General features: G+C 45.2%; 1 long non-coding RNA gene across 1 annotated transcript in view; it reads right to left on the bottom strand.

The window, feature by feature from the left end:
• LOC118143791 (uncharacterized) overlaps positions 1–10,039 on the bottom strand; it is a 28,903-nt gene extending 18,864 nt beyond the window's left edge. Inside the window, exons 1-2 of the long non-coding RNA XR_004728232.3 lie at positions 9,652–10,039; positions 5,801–5,971 (exon numbers count right to left, since the gene is read on the bottom strand). This is a non-coding gene — a long non-coding RNA (uncharacterized LOC118143791). The remainder of the gene's footprint in view (positions 1–5,800; positions 5,972–9,651) is intronic.
• Between the last annotated feature and the right edge of the window lie 5,179 nt (positions 10,040–15,218).

Genomic DNA, 15,218 nt, shown 5'->3' with positions numbered 1-15,218 from the left:
AAGAACACTGCTCCTCTGGTGGTGGCTTCCTCTACTAGACTCTCCTGGATCCAGTAACCACTCCCTCCCATCACCCTTCAGATCCCTGATATGGACTTAGCTAACTGGATGCCCCCTTCCTGAATTGTGTAACATGAGCAGGAACGTCAGTCATCTCCATGCAGGTGTGGCGGTGGAGACACCATCCTGGCGAGGCAGTTCCAGCTGTGAGACAGTTGCTGGGCTTCCCTCCAGCTTACTGCTTCTTGGTTCTGGCCTATTCTCCATGTCTGGTTCCCTTAACCTTCAGTTGGTGTGAAGAGCTCCCCAACAGTCTTCCAATAAATTCCCTTTGGCTTGGGTTGGCTGCATGCTTTCTATGTGTAGAACCATGAAGTCTAATTGATGTGGTTCTGTGCCCAGAAATGTGGATGCTGTGTAGGGAAACATGCCAACTATATGTGTCTATTCATTGTGAATCTGCCAGTACCTGGGTCCATCCTACTAGACTGACCCAGTTAAAGTGTCTGTTTCTTGTTAAATAAATCCATTTCTGCCATAGCCAGCTCTGGCGGCTCCACATTGTTTCTCCCACAAAACAAGGGAAGAAACAACAGCTCTTGCTGACTGGGCTTATCTTTGAAGCTGATTTCTCAGAATCTATTTCTTAGATGAAATTAACACCACACAAAGGATCAGTAAAACTTCCAATGACCAAGATACACACCATTTAAAAGAGAAAAGAAACAAAACGTTGTTATCTAGAGTCAAGTAAACTCCACCAGAACATGACATGTGCAAAAACAATCCTCAAGACAATGTAAAAATGCTTCTTAAAGTTTCTGAGATGGAATTCAGAGAAAAGAGAAAACATCCTCTAGGAATAACACCCAAATGGACGCTCTTAAAACTGTGATGGAAATGAGATGAAAGCTTCACAAATGCCTTTGTAAGTCTTGAGAAAAATAATAAGTAGAGGATTAATTAGGGCTGTACAGATGTTGATGAGACAGCAGGCAGGGAAGCAGAGAAGCTGGGAGCATGAATGTATAGAAACGCGCGGTTCTGGGGAATTCATGAATGACCTCCCAGAAACACAGGTCATCAAAACACAGGGGGCCCATCTCAAGAAATTCAACATCATGGCTTCAAAAGTGGTTCCAATCACTGAGAGTGGTAAAGCTTCATAATTTAGAAGAAGCATTTAGAGTTATTAAGGCTGAGGCCATTTACACAAGCTGTAACCTGAGTGGAAACCACCAGAACTACCACAAACTACAGAGAGCCTAAGAGAAGGCGGTTCTGGATTTTGCTCTGTCTCTGATTCCTGCCCGATTTAGAACAAATCAATTTATTTCCCCCTCGGGCATTCTAATAGAAAATTAGATAATTTCCTTTTAGTAAACTATCACTGGATTTTTAAATTCTATCCCAACAAAACACTGCTTCTGGTGTTAATAATTGCAGTTGCAGCCAGAAACACACAACGTATCCATGACATGCAAATAAATATTCACAGTTGGTGTATTCTCAGTTGCTTTTATAACCTTTCTAAAGTCTCCAAATTAAGTACACTGCCTTGGGCAAGGAAGGAAAGGAATGTCTGTGACATCCATCCCTCCTCTAACTCCGTTCAAGGGCCATATCTGGATGCAAGAAGAATGCGGTGTTTTGGGGTCCTGCCACTCTGTCTGCAGCCATCACGGTACCTAAGCTTAAGTTCCAAGAGCGGAAGCTGCTGGAGCAGGTGGACTTCCTGAACTGGGAGGTCACAGACCTGTACAGGCTGCCTCCCTGGCTGCAGAGGGAGGCTGACACATGCTGCAGCCAGCCAAGCCTCCCATGCCAAAGCGGCCCAAGCACTGTTTGACAAGCTGTATGCTCTGGGCCTGGTGCCCACACGGCTTGCTCGAACTCTGCGACATTGTCAGGGCTTTATCCAGGCCTTGTCCTTGTCGCCACTGCCTCCTGCCCACCGTGCTCCTCAGGCTGCAGGGCTTTCATGGAGCAATGCCATGTGTGCATGGGCCCCTGATGTGGTTACCGACTCCACCTTTCTTTGTCCTGTGCCGCATGGAGGACTTTGTCAGCTCATCCAAGTTCATGGCACATGCTGTGGTACAACGAGGAGTGCAACGACTTCGATCTGGAAGACTTGCTGGTCTCCCAGTCTCCACAGCTGCCTGTCTTTTACAGACGGGAAAACTGATGCTGGAGATTCTGTGAGGGCGCTCTCCCCAAGAGTGTCAGCCAGTTGTAGGTTCTTAGATTCCTCAATGGCAGGCCATGCACAGAGCCAAGGCGGGGAGAGGGCGTGGTCCCTGTTTTCCAGGAATTTTTCTTAGTATTCTTAGTACTTGGATTACTGATTATTAAATGACTGTGTCTTGGGAGACAGTGGAAAGTGATTTGGTGCTGCACTGTAGAATTGTTAGCTTGTGTTGGAAACTTTGTAGTGTAAAAGCAAGAACTCTAGCCGGGCACGGTGGCTCAGCCTGTAATCCCAGCACTTTGGGAGGCTGAGGTCAGCAGTTCAAGACCAGCCTGGCCAACATGGTGAAACCCGTCTCTACTAAAATACAAAAAATTAGCTGGGCATGGCAGTGTGCACCTGTAATCCCAGCTACTCCGGAGGCTGAGGCAGGAGAATAGCTTGAACCTCAAAGGCAGAAGTTGCAGTGAGCTGAGATTGTGCCACTGCACCCCAGCCTGGGCAACAAAGTGAGACTGTCTCAAAAACAGAAAGCAAGAACTCCACATATCCCCCAACCCCGCCCTGCCCCACACACCCCCGTTTCCCTTCATGGTCTTATAGCAGGACTGGTTCAATTTATTCAACTCAGATTCTTGCTCCTGGTCATGATCAAGCTGTGTACAGATAATGGAGAGTTTGGGCTCAAGTTTTCATAAAACGGTGGACACTTTAGTGTTCAGATCCTCTCACTCATTTAAAGGAAAGCTTTTGTAATGCCAGTCAATGCCCCAGCTGCCTTTCAGTGTGAAGAAGAAGGTGACAAAGGTGAAGAAGACAAAGAGGAAGATGAAGATGAAGAAGAAGAAGGAGGAGGAGGAGGAGAAGAATCCGGCAACTAGCGGTGGGGGCTGTCACACAAACATACTCAGCATGCTTCATTGGTGAATGTTTGGCATTTTTTAGTGTCTCCACATCTATAATCTAATGAGATTCTCGTAATTGTGTAAGATACCTTTATTATTAACTCTACTTCACAGATTACCAGAAAAGAAAATCCCAGAACTGCTTAAGGGGTTCACAGGCCTTATGCTTACAGGCATGAGCTTCAGGCAGCTTGTGATCCTCAAAGTCCAGCAGGCGCTGGGGCGATGGCCTCTGGGCTTTTCCTCACAGGGGTCAGCCCCATTTTGCCCAATCCTCTCAGCTGTCATCACTGAGATCTTGGGTTGCAGGCTCAGCCCAACCCAGCGTCTAAGCCAGTGTACCCAACAGAAGGCTGTGCCGTGGGTGTTCAGCCTTCAGCATGTGCAGTCTGGGAGGAGCCATGTTCCTATGATGGGCATGGGGATGTCCTGACCTTCCGTACCTCTCACCCCATTGACTTGATTACTGCAGGGATTTGAACCCTTCTCTGATCCCAGCACGATCCCCTGACATTGCCCTGACTGACTCCAGAGGCCTTCCCTGGACAGCTGGACCTGCTTCCCATATTCCTTGATAGTATCTGTTCACGTTTTTCCAATTATCTTTCTGTCTCTCTTTCTCTCTCTCTCTCTCTCTCTCTCTCTCTCTCTCTCTCTCTCTCTCTCTCCCCCTCCCTCTTTGTTTCTGAGATGGAGTTTCACTCTTGCTGCCCAGGCTAAAGTGCAAGGGCATGATCTCGGCTCACCACAACCTCTACCTCCCAGATTCAAGCCATTCTCCTGCCTCAGCCTCTTGAGTAGCCAGGATTACAGGCATGCGCCACAGTGCCTGGCTAATTTTGTAATTTTAGTAGAGACGGAGTTTCTCCATGTTGGTCAGACTGGTTTCAAACTCCCGACCTCAGATGATTCACCTACCTCAGCCTCCCAAAGTCCTGGGATTACAGGCGTGAGCCACTGTGCCCAGCCTCTCTCTCATTTTAAACAGCAGACAACTAAATCTTATCACTGTAAGCATTTTTTTATTTTCTTTTTTTTAAGCATGTTTTTAAAGAAAATATTTACTGGACATGGTGAATCATGCCTATAGTCCCCGCTACTCAGGAGGCAGAGGTAGGAAGATCACTTGAGCCCAGGACTTCAAAGCTGCAGTGAGCTATGATCACACCAGGGCACTCCAGCCTGGGTAGCACAGCAAGACCTGGGCAAGACCCTATCTCTTAAAAAAATAGTAAGATAAAATATTTAATCTTTTCCCTGGAAACTTTTCTAGAACTCGACATGTTCCTCCAGCCTTCCTAAATCTGTGTACCTGATTAAACAGCCCTCTGCATGGCCCTAATTGAATCCCTTGTTGCCAGGACACCAAACAAGTGCATTTCTTAAAATCATTTGTAATCCAGACATAGCTCAGGCCTCTTTCCCCTTTGAAAAGGCAGATATATATTTCTCATTCCCTCCACTGATTTCTGCCTCCAGCATCAATGCATGCATCACTGTTTTATACCCAACCATTCTGACCACAGAACTCAGTCCTTTGTTGACTTCTAAAGAAATCTATACTGAGAATTTTGTGAGTCTGGTAGACTCTATTAAAGATTAAGAAGTCACCTAAAAGGCCTCCCCCATTTTGACAGCTCCTCCTCCTGCCTCCCAGCCCATCTGGCTTCCTTTCCCTTCCTCCTAGACTCCCTCCCAGCTTCCAATTCTTCTTCCTCTACCATGCAGAGAATTCAGCTCTTCCAGCTTCTACATGTAAACTAGATATACAAGCTCGCTAAGGTGCTCAGCAATCAAGAGACTCACCATCAAGAAGAGCTACCTTCTTAAAAGACATTTGAGATTGTACATACCTTTTTTTTTTTTTTTTTGAGACAGGTCTCACTCTATTGGCCAGGCTGGAGTGCAGCAGCGTGACCATGGCTCACTGTAGCCTCAACCTTCCAGGCTCAAGCGATCCTCCCACCTCAGCTTCCTGAGTAGCTGTGACTACAGACGTGTGCCACCACACATTTGACGTTGCAAATACTTCTTAAAAGTAAAGAGGAGGGCTAGTTTCTGTAACATATTTCTAAGATTAAGTAAGTTGACTGAAGAAGGATGAGAAACCAGCATGTGGGGCAGGCATGGTGGCTCACGCCTGTAATCCCAGCACCTTGGGAGGCCAAGGTGGGCAGATCACCTGAAATCAGGAGTTCAAGATCAGCCTGGCCAACATGGTGAAACCCCATCTCTACCAAAAAATACAAAAATTAGCCAGGCATGGTGGCGGGCACCAGTAATCCCAACTACTTGGGAGGCTGAGGCAGGGAGAATTGCTTGGACCCAGGAGGTGGAGGTTGCAGTGAGCTGAGATTGTGCCACTGCACTCCGGCCTGGGTGACAGAGTGAGACTCCTTTTCAAAAATAATAATAATAACAATAATCAGCACATGGGCTTTAGTGCACGTGTAACATATAACCCATGATAATGTAAATAAACTTGAATAGGGCAATTCTATAAGGGGAACTGATCACAAGTATTTTTCCTGTCTGAGCATAAGAATTCAGTCCATGTGGTCCACACATCTATATATAACAATACTTTGAGAGGTTATAAGCACAGGAAAAGGATTTGTTGAGAATGACTAACCTCGCAAACTGAAATGAAAACTAAATATATTTTGCAAGGCAGTTAATTTAGGCATAAATATAGTCACTCAACTGTGAATACCATGCGTGAACTTCCAGCCTTCTTCACTACAGACTGAAATTGGCTTTGCTCATATCTTTCCTGGACTCCTTTCTTCCCAGGTCCCTTGGTCTTTGTGTACTCACGTTATCTTCACAGCAAATGGGCTTCTTGCTTTAAGGTCTGTATCAGCCTCATGTTTAGCTGCAAACAATGAGAACCCAGTCAACGAGAGGTTAAGGAACTCTATTCACTATGTCTAAACTTTAAAGAAAAAGATTTATGTTCCTTGCAGGCTGTGGCGAGTAAAAAATTCCTATTTAAAGTTTCTTTTCTTGTTAAAGAATAAGTGTGCTGATAACTTTGTTAAGCCCTATCCTATTTAGCTGTTAGGCATGCCATGCTTACAGGCATATAGTACATTCTATGTCCTTGTACTTTAACCAAGATGTCTGTGTTGGATGTGCTCACAGGCATGTCCCAGCTCTCCATTGCCTTCACCTATTTAGAAAAGTTTTAAGTTGTTAGCCAATCGGGTTTTAGTTTGGAGTGTGGGGTCTGGCTCCAGCCAGTGGAGATCAGACACAGTAGTAAGGACAACCACCAATGTGTAAGGGATAAATTTGTGTGTTTTCCTTTGTTCATTGTACTCTTAAGTCACAATGGCTAGCAAGGGTACCCTTCCTGCAGTCCAGAAAATAAGAACTGTGTTGCTGAAAAATCCTTTGTCTCACTGCTAATTTTTCTTTGCAGCACTGAGCATCTATTTCTAACACAGGCCTAGCCAAGTCTTTTTTTTTTTTTTTTTGAGACAGAGTCTTGCTCTGTTACTAGGCTAGAGTGCAGTGGCACGAACTTGACTCACTGCAACCTACAACTCCTGGGTTCAAGCAATTCTACTGCCTCAGACTCCCAAGTAGCTGGGACTACAGGCATGCACCACCATGCCCAGCTAATTTTTCTATTTTTTAGTAGAGACAGGGTTTCACCATGTTGGCCAGGATGGTCTCTGTCTCCTGACCTTATGGTCTCCCCACTTGGCCTCCCAAAGTGCTAGGATTACAGGCGTGAGCCACCACGCCTGGCCCAAACCAAGTCTTTTGTAATATGCTGGGTATCTTCTCTATGCTCCTGCCCCCATCCCACCCCAGACCAAGCCAAGCCACTCTCCACCCTCCTCCAACCTGCTCTCTGCCCCAGAGGCTGGGAACCTCTATGGATTGTGTCAAGGGAGGCCCATGCTTTGCAGCTTTGGTTGGATTTGGCCAGTGGGAAATCAAGGAGGACTGGGTAGGAGAGTCTCAGGCTGCAGCACAGTTCCAAGAAAGTTTCAGCAGACTGACAAGGAACCCTCAAACCCAGTGTACATTAGAGGGATTTGCATGTCCCTGGAATGGGGTTTCCCTGCAGCTGGAGGTCTGAATACAGTATCTTTATGGTCACCAAAAGAAGAAGTATAGATTATACCACTGCCAAGTCTTCCTGAATATTTTTAAGTTTTATTTTTATTTTTTCTTTGAGACAGAGTCATGCTCTGTTGCCCAGGCTGGAGTGAAGTGGTGTGATCTCAGCTCACTGCAGCCTCCTCCTCCCAGGTTCAAGTGATTCTTATGCCTCAGCCATACCAGTAGCTATGATTACAGGTGTGGGACACCACACCTGGCTAATTTTTATGGTTTTTTTTGTAGAGACAGGGTTTCACTATATTGGCCAAGCTGGTCTTGAATGCCTGGCCTCAAGTGGTTGGCAATTGTGAATAACAATTGTCTGCATGCTGGAAGAGGTTGAGAGTTTCAGAACTGAGTCCATGCTAAATGTCAGTTCCTAACTGGGATTGATGAAAGTGGTTTTTCTGCTTTACTCCTTCCCTGTCAGAAAGGTTTTTCTCTGTGGTTCCCTTAAGTTGAGGATGAGCAGACTATAACTGGGAAAGGAGAGAAGAGATCAGGGATTTTTAAGTTTGCTTAGAGAGCAAACCATATTGTGCCTCTTCATCTTGACCCAGGCTATTACAGATAGTTCCTAAACATTGCTGTTCACCAGATTATCTTAACAAACAATACTCAGCTAAATATTTACATTTAGGAATACTCCTAAAACAGATATTGCCAACCAGATACACGGCCTCAATCCTGACCAGATGAGAGAACAGTTAAACTCTCGTAGATGGGTAGTAAATTGAATACCAATCTATCAGCTTGTTTCAACACAGAGGTTTCAAATAGAAAGCCAATCATCTTATAAGCTGAACAGAAAAAAACACACATTACACCTGGCCTTTTAGAAAATGAAGCTGCAGAAACAAGAAACCTTTAGATTATTAGTATGGTACTCTAGCAGCACCTTTAAAGCAATCTTTACCTTAGTTTTTGAGTTGTTTTACCTTCAGCTCAATCTGAAAAGTTTTAATAAATGCTGAGCTTGTTCTTAGGGTGTGACCTGGCATTATTTCCAGTGACTAGTCGGGCATTATGCCTGCTGCATCCGCCCCCTGTGTACCCTTCTCCAGCCTTCAGATGCCCTCCACTGCAGGCCACCTCAGCAGATGGCGTTACTAATATAGCCTCCGTCTTGTTTATAAAGATTCTAAGTTGTCTAGTAAAGAAGTCTCCCTGAATCTTTTTTTAATTTTTAATTTTATTTTTTGAATGTTTATAGAAACTTTATTCACAATGGCCAAAACTTGGAAGAAATCAAGATGCCCTTCAATAGGTGAATGAATAGATAAAATGTGATATGTTCAAACAATACAATATCATTCAGTGCTATCAAGACACAAAAATACATGGAGAAACCCCAAATGCATATTACTAAGTGAAAGAAGCCAATGTGAAAAGGCTACATATTGTATGATTCCAACTGCATGACATTCTGGAAGAGACGAAACTAGGGAGACAGTAAGGGATTGATGAGGGAGAAATGAATAGGTGGAGCACAGATAATTTTTAGGGCAGTGAAAATACTCCACATGATATCGATATTGTAATGATACATACATGTCATTATACCTTTGTCCAAACCCATAGAATGTACATCAGGAGTGAATCCTAATGTAAATTATCAACTTTCTCTAGTTGTCCAGTCTCTCTGTCAACACAGTTTTTTGTCTAGACTGAGATGTGTAACAAGATTATTAGCTTTTTTCAGGTCTAACATTCTAAGTCAGGCCCAGTATGGTGGCTCACGTCTATAATCCAGGCATTCTGGGAGGCTGCGGCAGGAGGCTCACTCAAGGCCAGGTGTTCAAAACCAGCCTCCTGGGCAATAGAACAAGGGCCTGTTCTCGAAAAAAGAAAAAAGATTCTAAGTCAATGAGTTTCAGTGGGCAGAACCCCACCATAGGAGGTGTTTGGAGTTTCTTAAATGATAGGGTGTTTAGGGAGTCACCATGGCTGGAGGGCTCTAACGGCGTTCTAGAAATTGAGGCCCATGATGCTAGAAGCCCTGCAGAGAATAAATAATGATCTCCTTATGCCACTCCAACCATTCTGGCAGGTGAAGAACCTGTTTACAACTACTTGAGTCCAGACCTTAACTTCCCCTACTCACTCACCCAATTTTAATATACTCAGAATTGTCCAGGAATGTAATCATATTGTAAGTCAAAGGGAGATGGTACTTTGAGGGGTTCTTTTGGTGCTTAACCAGAAGTTGTTCACAGTTTGGATATTACAAAGTTGCTCCTAGTACAGCAAAATCTATTTAATAAGTGGGTTCAGATCCCCTCACAACTCTGATTTTAGCTGGGGCTTAGAGAAAAGAGCAAAGCCAGCAGGAAAAGGCAGGCCACTCCTGCAGGGCCACTCCTCTGGGTCCCTACAGGTCTCTGCAGATCAAACCAAGAAAATGGGCGCCGGGTAACCAGAAACTGCAGGAATCTTTACCTCTGGTCCTGGGAATCCCAGCCAGCCTCAAAACCTCAATTTCTTTCTTTCTTTCTCTTTTCTTTTCTTTTCTTTCTTTCTTTCTTCTTTCTTTCCACACAGTCTCGCTCTATCACCAGGCTGGGATGCAGTGGACCATCTCAGCTCACTGCAACCTCTGCCTCCTGGGTTCAAGGGATTCTCCTTCCTCAGTCTCCAGAGTAGCTGGGATTACAGACATGAGCCACCACGCCCAGCTAATTTTTGTATTTTTAGTAGAGACAGGGTTTCACCATGTTGGCCAGGATGGTCTTGATTTCTTGACCTCGTGATCCACCTGCCTCAGTCTCCCAAAGTGCTGAGATTACAGGCGTGAGCCACCTCTCCTGGCCAAGACCTCAATTTCTTCACCCAGCTGTGTAAGCAGAGTGGACAATTGCCACCAGGTGGCGCAACGCCACAATTGGGACCCCACCAGATTGGCTCTGCCCCTCCCAGCCCCCTGGGGGAGCCAACTAACCCCAGCATTTCATCGACTTTGCAATAACGCCCCCCCACCCTGATTGAGTATTTTGAACCGCACTTACCAATCTTTAGTAGATCTTTACTGTTTTTGAGTAGTAAATTCAATAAACTTTATGGGTCCATTTTTGTAACTACTGCATTCTGGGTACAAGCTTCTGATTCTTTTGTGTGTGTGTGTGAGACGCAGTTTCACTCTTGTTTCCCAGGCTGAAGTGCAATGGCACGATCTCAGCTCACTGCAACCTCTGCTCCCCGGTTTCAAGCGAGTCTCCTGCCTCAGCCTCCTGAGTAGCTGGTATTACAGGCATGTGTCACCATGCCCGGCTAATGTATTTTTTTAGTAGAGACAGGGTTTCTTCATGTCGGGCTGGTCTCAAACTCTTGACCTCAGGAGATCTGCCCACCTCAGCCTCCAAAGGTGCTGGGATTACAGGCATGAGCCACCACGCCGGCCACAAGCTTCTGAGTCTATTTCATGACTTTGAATGAAGTCATGCACAAGTATTTACATATTGATTTATGTATTGTTTTATATTTTCCTTGTATATACAGTTGGGGCAGGATATCAATTTTTAAAATTTATATATATATCGGTAGGTTACAATCACTATGATTTTTATTTCAGGTTGGTGAAAGGGTGTGACAAAATATTTGTCATAAAAAGAGGACTTGGGTCTTGACAGGGTTGAGAACCACAACACTGGAGGGATGTTGACCTCCCCAGTACTTCTCTGCTGACTTTGGTGGCACTTAGACAGTTCCTGGACCATCTCTGCCTTCCCTCCCCTCCCCCAACACTGGGGCTGCTTCTCTAGGCTCCTCTGCTCTGCTCTTCCCACACCCTCTCCCCAGCTCTCAGAGCAGAGTCCTGGGCAGCCTCTCCTGCTCCCTGATTCAATCCCAGTCATGGCATCAGCAACACCTCAGTCACTCCCGCCCCTCCCTACTCCCTGCCACACTGACTCCAACTAAGTCCTATAATCTTCAATCTCTTCTGGGCTGACTGTGGGAGGGAGGGTTCCTGCCTAGATTCCTGTCCTGTTCATAGGATCAGGTTCCAAAGCTCTTTTTATTTTTGGATGGAGTCTCACTCTGTCACCCAGGCTGGAGTGCAGTGGCATGATCTTGGCTCATTGCAACCTCCACCTCCCAGGTTCAAGCAATTCTTCTGCCTTAGCCCCCCTAGTAGCTGAGATGACAGGATTGTGCCACCAGGTTCTGCTAATTTTTGTATTTTTAGTAGAGACGGGGTTTCTCGGTGTTGGACAGGCTGGTCTCAAACTCCTGACCTCAGGTGATCCACCCACCTCAGCCTCCCAAAGGCTGGGATTACAGGCATGAGCCACCGTGTCCTGCCAATGCCGCCTCATTATACAGTCCCTGCTCCAGCCAGCTGAGCCCTGGGGGTTCCCTACCATGGTCCTGTCAAGGAAGAGGGGAACATCCTGTACCAGCTAACTTACTGTCTTCTCCTGAGGGCTCTTAATCCTGAACTCCTGGTTTCTGTCCTCACCACAGTATTCCAGGGCAGCCAGGTGCCAGTCCTCATAGCCATCTCTAACTCTTTATCTCTTACATTTAGCAAGGCACCAACTGAATTAAACTCACGAACATTTCAATGAATTTTTTAATAAAAATTTTAGATATGTATTACAAAAAGATTCCGATAATTCAGAACTAAAGCAATTTTGGGGCCTGTTTATTCCCCCCTGCACCCCCCGCCAAAAAACCCACTTCATTGAAACAAACACTTCAATTGCTTTTTATTTAATAATTCATATGTTCTTGTGTAGTCTGAGGGTGTCAATTTCTGTAACCTTCTAAGGTCACTGATTCTTTTATTATCTAAAGGAAGTGACTCAAGCCCCTAGGCCACTCGCTGTCGTTCCTGAGCATTTTCAGGGATGCTTGCACTCTCCTGATTTACAATCACTTTGATGTCTGAATCCCACTGAATCCCATAGTCTAGTAATTTTTTGTGTGCTTTCTAGCTTAAGGGCATTGTGATCTAGATTTGAATATTGCCTTTATTGCTCATAAAGCATTTTTTACTTGTAAATTTCCCTATGTACTTTAAATCAAAGCATATTCTGCAATTGTTGGATGTAGTGTGCTTTGCCTATGGTCTATTAAACCAAGTTTGTTAATCATGTTTAAATTTTCTGTATCCTTACTGATCTGGTCTGCATTCTCTATCAATTACAGAAAGGCATTAAGGTCACCTTCTGTGATTATGACTTTGTCCATTCCTACACGCGGTTCTGTCAGTTTTGCTTCATGTAGATTGAGACTATTATACATTTGGGCTGGGCACGGTGGCTCACGCCTATAACCCCAGCACTTTGGGAGGCCGAGGCGGGTGGATCACGAGGTCAAGAGATCGAGACCATCCTGGTCAACAAGGTGAAACCCCGTCTCTACTAAAAATACAAAAATTAGCTGGGCATGGTGGTGCGTGCCTGTAATCCCAGCTACTCGGGACGCTGAGGCAGGAGAATTGCCTAAACCCAGGAGGTGGAGGTTGTGGTGAGCCGAGATCGCGTCATTGCACTCCAGCCTGGGTAACAAGAGCGAAACTCCATCTCAAAAAAAAAAAGAGACTATTATGCATTTGGGGTTTTTTAATGTTCCTGGTGATTTGAACTTTTTATCGTTACACAGTAGTCTTTTTTCTTTTTAGCAATGGTTTTTGGCTTAAAGTGCATTTGACTGGGCCAGGTACAGTGGCTCACACTTTAAATCCCAGCACTTTGGGAAGCCTAGGCAGGCAAATCACCTGAGGTCAGGAGTTCCAGACTAGCCTGGCCAACATGGAGAAACCCCATCTCTACTAAAAATACAAAAATTAGCCAGGCATGGTGGCGGGTGCCTGTAATACCAGCTACCCAGGAGGCTGAGGCAGGAGAATCTCTTGAACCGGAGGTGGAGGTTGCAGTGAGCCAAGATGGCATCATTGTACTCCAGCCTGAGCAACGAGAGTGAAACTCTGTCTTAAAAAAAAAAGTCCACTTGACTAACATTTATATAGCTCACTAGCTTTCTTTTGTTGGCACTTATATAGTATATTTTTCTTTCATTCTTTTACTTTCAAGCTTTCTCTATATTTTGTTTTCCTTTTTCTTTTGGAGATGGGGTCTCTCTCTGTCACCCAGGCTGGAGTGCAGTGGTGCATCGTACCATGTTTTCCTTTTGACTAATTAGCATGTGAATTGCAGTTATATAGAATTTGTAATTTTCCATTATTCTTGCTTTCTTTAATACTCCCATTTAGTAAGATTTTTTGTTTTATTTTGTATTTTTGTGGGGAGTTTTTTTGGAGACGGGGTCTCTCTCTGTCACCCAGGCTACAGCACAGTGGCACGCTCTCAACTCACGGCAACTTTCACCACCAGGGTTCAAGCCATTCTCCTGCCTCAGCCTCCCATGCAGCTGGGATTACAGGCATGCACCACCACACCTGGCTAATTTTGTATTTTTAGTAGAGACAGGGTTTCGCCATGTTGGCCAGGCTGTTCCTGAACTGCTGACCCCAGGTGATACCCCCGCCTCAGCCTCCCAAGGTGCTGGGATTACAGGCATGAGCCATTGCAATGTTAAAATCAATATTAAAACATGAGCCTGAAACATGCACACATAGCTGGAATCCCAGGAGAAGGGAAGAAATATTTGAGGAAATAATGGCCAAGAATTTCTCAGAATTAAGGACAGCCATCAAACCACAGATCCAAGAAGCTTAGAGAGCATAAAGCAAGATAGACAAACACAGCATGCACACACACACACACACACACACTCACACACACACACGCACGCGTGCGCACAGTACTCCCTACACATTTTAAGTTCATATTGCTGAAAATAAAACAAAAAAGACATCTTGAAGGAGCCAGAGAAGAAAGAAACACATCCACAGAGGTCTTGGTTCCCCCACAATACCAAAATCCACACATTCCTAAGTCCCAGTGGAATCCACTGATAGGAAATGTGAGCCCTCCATCTAGGTGGGCCTCACATCCAGCCAATACCGTGTTTCACCATAACACATCCTGTGATGCCCTTCCCCTTCCTAAAATAGATAACCACCTTTAACTGACCATTTGCCCCAACCTATATAACCAGTCCCCATTCCTACGCCCCTTGCCTAACTCCCTTCTCAGACTTGGCCCGCTTGCACCCAAGCATGAAATAAAACGGCCTCGTTGCACACACAAAGCCTGCCTGGTGGTCTCTTTACCCGAGCAATGCAACTAACAAAATCTAATGCTGCTGCTCATCTGGCAGGAGGCCGAGCTCTGGTGATAATGTGAGCAATGGGCAGAAGCTGTAAATACAAATGAAGGCCACTGTTGGCCACTCACCTCCTGCTGTGTGACCTGGTTCCTAACAGTCTGCAGCAGTCTGGGGGTTGGGGACCCCTGCTTTAGCTGGTAAATTTGTTTCTCACACAATATGGGTTAGCAATTCTGAAACTACATTACGTGATAATGGTCAATATGTTAGGATTGAACAAATAAGGAAACATCATGAGAACCAGCTTTCTCCCTGTCAGAGGAAGAGTTCAAAACAGGTCAATGGAAGCCTACGATATGGAGCCTTCTGTCTTCTTTCACTTGGACTTATTGTTGCATGAATCAATAGTCTGCTCCTTCTTGTTGCCAAATGGTATTCCGCTGTGTGGATGTAATGCGGTTTCTTTATCAACTCACCCGTTGAGGGACATCTGGGTCGTTTCCAGATTGGGTGATAAAGCTGCTAGAAACATTTCCCTCCGGAATATACATGGAATTTGGTTTCCACCTGTTGTCAGTATGGTCTTCCCCTCCCCCCTCACCCCCCAATCTCAAATCGTTTCCTGGCCTTTCCTTGCCTTTCTTGTTCTCTTAGCACAGACTTTATGTTTCTGCCTGGGTCTGTCTGGCGTTTCCTCATGATCAAACCTGGGTCTTGTTTTCTCGCAGGGGTACCCTGGGAATGGAGCTGTGCTGTCCTCAGAGCCGCACGTGGGAGGACTGATTTTGTTGTCTGCCAGATTTTTCTACCATAACATTATCATTTCTCCCTCC

This window comes from Callithrix jacchus, chromosome 11 (genome assembly GCF_049354715.1).
Source record: "Callithrix jacchus isolate 240 chromosome 11, calJac240_pri, whole genome shotgun sequence".
Taxonomy (NCBI): Eukaryota; Metazoa; Chordata; class Mammalia; order Primates; family Cebidae; genus Callithrix; species Callithrix jacchus.
The sequence above is the reverse complement of the archived record's forward strand: the minus strand, read 5'-3'. Positions and strand labels throughout refer to the sequence as shown.